The sequence below is a fragment of the Mustela nivalis genome (genome assembly GCF_964662115.1).
Source record: "Mustela nivalis genome assembly, chromosome: 8".
Lineage (NCBI taxonomy): Eukaryota > Metazoa > Chordata > Mammalia > Carnivora > Mustelidae > Mustela > Mustela nivalis.
In genome coordinates this window covers 53,039,714-53,048,193 of record NC_139027.1, presented here as the reverse complement: position 1 = coordinate 53,048,193, position 8,480 = coordinate 53,039,714, and the positions used below count along the sequence as shown (strand labels likewise).

Genomic DNA, 8,480 nt, shown 5'->3' with positions numbered 1-8,480 from the left:
GCACATAGTAAGTGCTCATACAGATGTTAGCTATACTCTACAGTTACAGAGAATTAGAGATCAATAACAATAGTGTCCACTGAACAATCTTCCCTGCCATTCAGTTTCGATTGTCTATTCTACTATTCAATAACTTAAAAAAATATATTGGTTTACCTACTTGATTCAATGGAACATACCATCTGAAAGCTTCCCAAGAAAAGATAGACAGAAGATCAACTTTTTGAAATCTTGCATGGCTGAAAATAACTTTATTTACCCCTATGCTTGACCAATAGCTTGAGTGGCTATGAGAATCTATGCTGGAAATAATTGTCTCTCAGAATTGTAAAGGCATTATTCCTTAGTCTCTCAGTTTGATGTGTTGCTGTGGAGAAATATGATGCCATTCTGGTTCTTGATCCTTTGTATTGTAAGGGTCAATGGCAGGTTGCTCCAAGATGGCTGCTTGGCACAAACATTATTTGGAGTTAAAAGCAATCAAAACCCAGCTGCTTTGAGAAAAGCTCTTTACCTCTTCCCCAGCTGCCCGCCTATACTAGGAAGAAAGCTATTAACAGATTTCCTCTTTACTTGAGAGAATTACCTACATAATAGGGCAACTTTTGTTTTCCAACTATCTCCTCTCACCTTCCTGCTAATGGTCTTTCTCCCCTTTGTATCCTCAGACTCATACCTCTTCTTAGCTCCTGTGTCATTATGTAGCCTTCCTATCTTTGGAATTCTCATGTCTGTGTGGATTTCCTCTATGTATGCTATTAAATTTGACTTTCTCGTGTTAATCTGTCTCATGCTGATTTGATTCTTAGTCCAGCTCGAAGGACCTTGAAAGGCAGAAGAAATTCTACCCCTCCCCTTCAGTAACGCAACCTCATTTTTCCCTCTGGGTGCTTGTCAGATCTTCTCTGTTTCCCTGGTCTTCTGAAATGTTATCATGATATACCTTGATGAGATTCGGTTTTTGTCCATTGTGCTGGGTTCAATATGCATTTTCAATTTGGAAACTTAACTTGTAAGTGTGGAAGCCGAGAAAAATCAAGGCCATGCCACCTCAGGTTTAGCCTTAGCATAAGTACAGCCATCTCAGACCCCTGTGCCCAAGGGCTGAACTTTCTCCTGCTATACTTTAGTTCTAAGGAACCCCGCCCTACTTTAGTTCCAGGAAGCCCCACCCTACTTTAGGAAGCCCCACCCTGCTTTGGTTCCAGAGACCCCCACCCTGCTTTAGTAACAGGAACCCATAAATACCCCTGCCTTAACTAAGCTTGGGGTCCAAGTCCCTACTCCGCTGTGTCGGGTGTACTGGGGCCCAAGCTTAAGCTTGTCGAATAAACTCTCGTGTGATTGCATTGGTGCTTGGCTCCTTGGTGGTCTTTCGGACATGAAAACTCGGGCACAACAGTAAGCAGAAAGAATTAGGGGTCTTCAGAAAAAAAGACAGAGAGCGCCTGGGTGGCTCAGTGGGTTAAGCCGCTGCCTTCGGCTCAGGTCATGATCTCAGGGTCCTGGGATCGAGTCCCGCATCGGGCTCTCTGCTCAGCAGGGAGTCTACTTCCTCCTCTCTCTCTCTCTCTGCCTGCCTCTCTGCCTACTTGTGATCTCTCTCTGTCAAATAAATAAATAAAATCTTAAAAAGAAAAGAAAAAAAGACAGACATAAGTTTCTTGACATAAGAAACATCATTTCAGCCCCCCCCCCCACTACCTTGTGAAAGAATGTTTAAGATCAAAGGGTACCTGGGTGGCTCAGTGGGTTAAAGCCTCTGCCTTCAGCTCAGGTCATGATCCCAGGGTCCTAAAATCAAGCCCTCCTTTGGGCTCTCTGCTCAGCGGGGAGCTTGCTTCCCTTCCTCTCCCTCTGTCTGCCTCTCTGCCTATTATGATCTCTGTCTGTCAAAGAAATAAAATTTTTTTTTAAATCTTAAAAAAAAAAAAAAAAGAATGTAAGATCAGTCACTCTTAGGCCAGTAGATGACCTAATCATATCAGGGACAATAAATCAGTGGTAAAATTCCCAGGGCTAATTCAAAAATGAAGACTGGCCTGTTGTAGTTCTCCTTTGCAGGATCTTAAACTTCTTTTTTTTTTTTTTTAAGATTTTATTTATTTATTTGACAGAGAGACACAGCGAGAGAGGGAACACAAAAAGGGAAAGTGGAAGAGGGTGACGTAGGCTTCCCCACTGATGTGGGGCTCAATCCCAGGCCTCTGGGATCATGACCTGAGCTGAAGGCAGCTGCTTAACGACTGAGCCACCCAGGGGTCCATGGGTATTAAACTTCTTTGACTGCTCAGATACCAGACCAACTGGAGCCAGAGAACTGATGACGCTGACCTTTGCCAGCCAGTTCTTGTGACTTTGACCTGGACTCCCTTATCTTTTTTTTTTTTTTTTTAATTTAAATTCAATTGGCCAACTTAGAGTACATCATTAGCTTCAGATGTTGGACTCTATTGCCTTAAGATGACCTTTACCCCAAATCCCTGCCTAATTCCTCATTGTACACACCCTTGCAGGAATATGTGTGAGCGCTTAACTTATAACATCCCCCACTGCTCGGGAGACACTGCTGTGGGAAATATTCACCCGATGTTCTCTTTTACATGTTACAAGTAAAACCCTTTCTTTTCCTAGATCATGGATTGGTTGTGTCTTTTGTCTCAATACTCACCAAGAGGCAAAGCCGGTTTCAGGTAGCAATATCCTGTAGTTCTAAAAATATATAATTGGATTATTTAATTGATTTCTTCTCTATTTCCCAGATGTCTTGGGCTGGTTTTCAAATATTCTTATCTTTCTCTCCTTTTTGCCTGTTGACTACACATCCTAGGATATTTCCTTAATTTTGTCTTCTTACCACTGTACTGAGTTTTTCATTTTTGCTATATATTTTTTTAAAGATTTTACTACTTATCAGAGAGAGTAAGAGAGAGAGAACACAAGCAGGGGGAGTGGGAGAGAGAAAAACAGGCTTTCAACTGAGCAGGGAGTCTGATGCAGGGCTCGATCCCAGAATCCCGGGATCATGACCTGAGCCAAAGGCAGACACTTACCCGACTGAGCGACCCAGGTGCCCCCTTGCTATCATATTTTTAATTTACAAGAACTCAGTTTGGTGCTGTGAGTGTTCATTTTTTTTTTTTAGAGACTCTATTCTGTTTTTATTCTAGTTCTTTTTATTTCTCAAGGGAAATTGATAATCGATTTTTAGAAGTTTTCCTCTCTCTACATACTCTGTTTCTTTGAAGTTTCTTTTTTCCTGTTCTGATTTATGTCAGATCCCCCTCTTAAATTCTGATGACTTTCAGCTATCTGTTCTTTTTTTTTTTTTTTTAAGATTTTTTATTTATTTGTTTGACAGAGAGAAATCACAAGTAGATGAAGAGGCAAGCAGAGAGAGAGAGAGGGAAACAGGCTCCCTGCCGAGCAGAGAGCCCGATGCGGGACTCGATCCCAGGACGCTGAGATCATGACCTGAGCCGAAGGCAGCGGTTTAACCCACTGAGCCACCCAGGCACCCCCAGCTATCTGTTCTTAATGAAGAGTGTCAGATTTAGCAAAATGAAATGAAACAGGATACATAGTTAAATTTGAATTTTAGATAAACAATGTTTTGGATCAGTGTATCCCATGCAATATTTAGGACATACTTATGGCATGTAAGTATTCTATATTTTAGTAAAGAATTATTTATTGTTTACCTGGAATTCCATTTAACAAGGTGTCCTCGATTTTATCCAGCACCCCTAAAAGTGAGATCTTAAATGTGACCCGTACGCTATGTGCAGGTGGGTAGGTCTTCACTAGGGTTGCTCTAGTTTCATGGAGTACCTGATGGTCTTTGTAGATCTTTACTCTCCCCAAGGAAGAATATTCCAAACTCCACATTCTGGCTGCCAGTAGTGCAGAAACCACATAAGGAAGAACACTGACCAGATCAATATTCCTCATACTACGTTTCATATAGATACTCAATTTCAGTGCGATTTCCCTTGCTAAGGGTGGCTGCTGTTTAAATAGAAAACCACAGGCCCAAAATGGCATCACTTAGGATGAGCCTCCACGTCATTAAACCAAGACTTAATACCTAACCTGACTGCAGTTCTACCAGACCCCCACCTCCAGGAACGTAACCTTTAACCAGTCATGGAATTTCCTGATTAACACTAGGAAATTTACTGATAGACCTCATCGGTTCCCCTTAGGAGGGCAACCTTCTCTAAAACAATGGATTCTTTGCTAATAATTTCCTTTTTTCCACTCTCTCCCTACCTTTAACAATCTTTTTCCCTTTCTGTAGCCCTTCTCAGTGCTAGATAGGGCACTGCCTGATTCACGAATCAATTAATAAAGCCACGGGGATCTTTAAAATGTACTTGGCTGAGTTTTTGTTATTTAACACTGCAAAATTTTTGTTAGTTCCCCCATTCAGGGGTGGAGCCCAATTCTCCTTCCCTTGAGTCTGGGCTAGCCTTAGTGATTTGCATGACCTATAGGATGTAATGGAAATAACATTCAGGGGCTTCTGAGCCTAGGTGGTAAGAAGCCTACTATTTCCTGGATCTCTTGGACCATCCTTTCTGGGAGCCTGAGCCTCCGTGTAGGAAATACGACGACGCTGGAACTGCCATGTGGAGAGAACATGCTTAGTCAGATGCTCTGGTGGCCAGTGCCAGCCGAGGCCAGCCTCCCAACTCCCCTTGCCATGATACCAAACATGTGAGTGAAGCCTCCAGACTGACCTCCCTGTCAGCTGAATACCACAAGGTGACCTTTGTTGATGTCATGTGGAACAGAGAATTGCCCAACCCATGAGATCATGAGATACCATAAAGTGGTGGTTGTTTAAAGTCCCCCAAGTTTTGAGGTACTTTGGGAAGGAGACTTAAATAACCAGAACAACTTGACTACATCCAGTATGCCCCATTCAGGAGACCCTCTGCTTTATGCCCTCCAGAGATATAGTTTCAATCTTTTGCCAAAGTGGGAGAGGGGTGGTGGCCGCAGTGTGGTCTTGGGGATTCTAGAGACTTAGACAAAATCCGCTGGTTCTATTCTTAAGTCTATAACCACTTTCAGAAGCACCCTGATGTAGCAAGACCTACATAGTCTGAGAAGTTCTGCCATACTATGTCACTTCTTGACCTACTTGACCTGGCTTGATCTACTCTGGGCTCGGGAGTCCCCTTTTCTCAGGTCTGCTAGGTCCATGATCTAGGTCTATCTGCTTTCCACCTTCCAAAATCTCATTCTTTTTCTTCTCTTATTACCTTGTTCTTGTGAGATTTTTTAAAAAATCTGTTCTTGTTTTATTTGAATTTCAAGAGAGGGGAGGCAAAAGCATGTGTTCATTCTGCTATCTTTAAAGGCTCCTTTGAGAAGTGAGTTGGGGAAAATTGGAAGGGAAGATGAACCGTGAGAGATGGGACTCTGAAAAATAATCTGAGGGTTTTGGAGGGGAGGGAGGTGGGAGGTTGGGTGAGCCTGGTGGTGGGTATTATGGAGGACACGTATTGCATGGAGCACTGGGTGTGGTGCATAAACAATGAATTCTGGAACACTGAAATGAAATTAAAAAAATAAATACAATTTTTTTTTAAAAGGGCTCCTTTGAGTCTTTAATTTCAACAATGGTATTAATTTTTTAAATACTCTGTCTTAGATCAGTCTCCCTAGAAGCAGAGACCGAGATGGAGATTCTTGTGTAAGTGCTTAACTTATGTGCTCATTCTTGGGAAACCCTGTACTTGACACGAGCAGGAGAGTGCAAAGAAGCAGCAGAGCACAGATGTAGTTTCTATAGAGATTTAGCTCTAGTCCAAGCCCACAGGAGCTCTAGACTAGGAAGGGTATCACAGATTTACTTCTGACCTTTTGTACCCAGAAAGTTAGCTTTGGACTGTGGCTCTTCAACCCCATGTGAGGGCATTTATAGGAGAAAAGGGCAGTTGTGAGCTAGGTATACCTGCCTGGCAAAGGTGATCTTGGCAGAGAGCATCAGCTCCATTCTCAAACCTTTTATTTATTTTTAGAGTAGCCTAATTGTTACTTTTTATTTATTATTTTTTTAAAGATTTTATTTATTTATTTGACACACACACAGAGAGAGAGATCACAAGTAGGCAGAGAGGCAGGCAGAGAGGGATAGGGGAGGAAGCCGGCTTCCTGCTCAGCAGAGAGCCCCCTGTGGGGCTGGATCCCAGGATCCTGAGATCATGACCTGAGCCAAAGGCAGAGGCCCAACCAACTGAGCCATCCAGGCGCCCCAATTGTTACTTTTTAAGGAATGCAGTAGTCTCTCTAATTACTCTAGTTACTCTGAGGAAAGGAATGATCCTGTTTCATTCTTTTTCATCCTGATTTTGTTTCCTCTAGATTAGCTCATAAACGGAAGCTGGAAACTTTAAGTTATCAAAGCAGAGAAAAGGGGCAAAACGAGGTCTAGAATCTAAACCACTCTGATTTTAAAATCCATGTTCTTAGAAGACCATGTCAAAACTCCTCCTTTTGCTAAATCCTCCCGAATTAACGTTACCTCTCTGGCTTTAAGGGTGTAGTAGCCACTTGGATTTTGCTCTATTGGATAGCAAACACACTCCCCCAAGCTATCCTCCCTCTGTTAAATAATATCCGAATTTGCGGGTAGGCTCAAAGGATTCATTCTGCAAGCACCAAACACCTACTATGTGCTGAAACCGATACTAAGCACGAGTGCCAGGACGACCTAGGCTTAGTAGGTGCCTTCAAGAGGCCAGCGTCACTCGGGGAGGCAGAAAGGAGCACATACAACTGGTCTACAGGGCCTGAGCGCCTCTCCCGGGCCCAACCTAGGGGCTAACCACCAGTTCCAAACTCTGGTCATTTACTGGGGGAGAAGAGAAAGAGCTGCTCTGCACTCCTATTCCCGAAGGTCTCCTTCCAAAGGAAAGGGAACTCCATTTCCTCAAGGGAGATGGGGAGCTGCTGGGGCCTTTGGGTGGGTATTTGTTTTAATGTGCAAGAGAGAAACAATGTGCCTTGGTGATTTCTCTCCCCACTGCTCTGGCCCAGACGGGGCGAGAGAAAATGCAGTTTCCTCGGGAGGAAGCTGCGATTCGCGGCTGGACTCTGGCCCCAGCGGCCGCAGGGAGGATACTCGCACCTCCGAGAGTGTTGGGGCGCCTGGAGCCGCAGACCCGGAAAGTCCAAGTGCTCGGATTCCGCCGAGGGAGGCGCGGGGCTGGACGGGGCGGGGCAGGCGGTGCTATCCCGGAGGGCGACGAGACCGCAGAGCCTGGACGGCGGGTGCGGTCCCCGGCGGGGCTCGGGCACGTACCGGGGGCGCAGCCCCAGGCTCAGGGGCAAGGCTGGTCCCCAGCTGGGCGCCAGGCGCTGCGGTCCCGGGCCCAAGCTCCAGGTGCGCTTCGTCCCCACCCCACCCCACCCGGAGGATTTTCCGGTCCCGAGTGCAGAGGGACAACCAGGAACTCGGACTCAGTCTCCACCCCGAAGTGGGGCGGGTCCGCCCGGGATAAGACCCGCTGCCCGGCCCCTCTGGGGTGTGATCTGACCGGTCGCGGCGGACGAGCGCAGCCCCATTTCGGCTCGAGCGGTAAGGGGGGACCCGGGCCGGGGGTCCTGGGCTCGGGGAAGGGGTCGCAGCACCCTCGGGGGGACAGCCCTGTGCCGCGCCCAGGAGGGGGTGCCCGCCGCCGGTCTGCGGGCGGGGCTTAGGCGGCCAAAGGGTGGAGAGGGCGCCGGCAGCCCCGGCGGGTATCCCCCGGCACCGTCCAGAAGGAGCAGTTTATACAGCTCGGAATGGAGACGGGTCGGAGACCACAGCGGTTATTTATTGAGTTCCATGTGCCAAGAACTGTGCTGGCTTCAGGTATTAACAAGAAAGGACTGAGTTAGTACTCCTTGCATATGACTCAGTCTAATACCCAAGTTTTCTTTTTACTTCTTTCTTTTCTCCTTTTAAGACACTTACTCAGTTTTCCTAGTTTCTTATCCTTTCCCTCCTCATGTATCTAATGCCCTCAGTAGACTGGCTGGCTGGCGCATGGAAATCTGTTATTCTTTTTTTTTTTTTTTTTTTTTAGGATTTTATTTATTTGATACAGAGAGATCACAAGTAGGCAGAGAGGCAGTCAGAGAGAGAGGGGGAAGCAGGCCCCCTGCCGAGCAGAGAGCGATGCAGGGCTTGATCCCAGGACCCCGAGATCATGACCTGAGCCTCAGGCAGACACTTAACCCTCTGAGCCACCCAGGCGCCCCGGGAATATGTTATTCTTATGAGATCTATGACTTAAGTCTGCCAGGGGCTGTCTCACTGTTTTGTCTTGGCATTGCCTAGTGGGAGACTATGGGCCAAAGAGGCTTTTGCTTTTCAACAATCTGGCCCGCTGTAAGTGCTCTCTGGGGTGATGCGCGTTTGTGAGCAGCACTGAGTAACCCACACCTTCCATGACACTTCTGCTTTCTCCAGCTGACAGTGGAAA

General features: G+C 46.0%; 1 protein-coding gene across 6 annotated transcripts in view; it reads left to right on the top strand.

The window, feature by feature from the left end:
- The first annotated feature begins 7,069 nt into the window (after nt 1–7,069).
- The window catches only part of ANXA4 (annexin A4), a 73,690-nt gene continuing 72,279 nt past the window's right edge, over nt 7,070–8,480 (top strand). For 2 of the 6 annotated variants that reach the window (XM_082744091.1, XM_082744087.1), the window contains exon 1: nt 7,070–7,591. The gene's annotated coding sequence lies outside the window, so the exon portion shown is untranslated. Of the gene's footprint in view, nt 7,868–8,480 lie in introns of all 6 variants that reach the window. The other 4 variants (XM_082744088.1, XM_082744092.1, XM_082744090.1 and 1 more) reach the window with 4 other exon arrangements.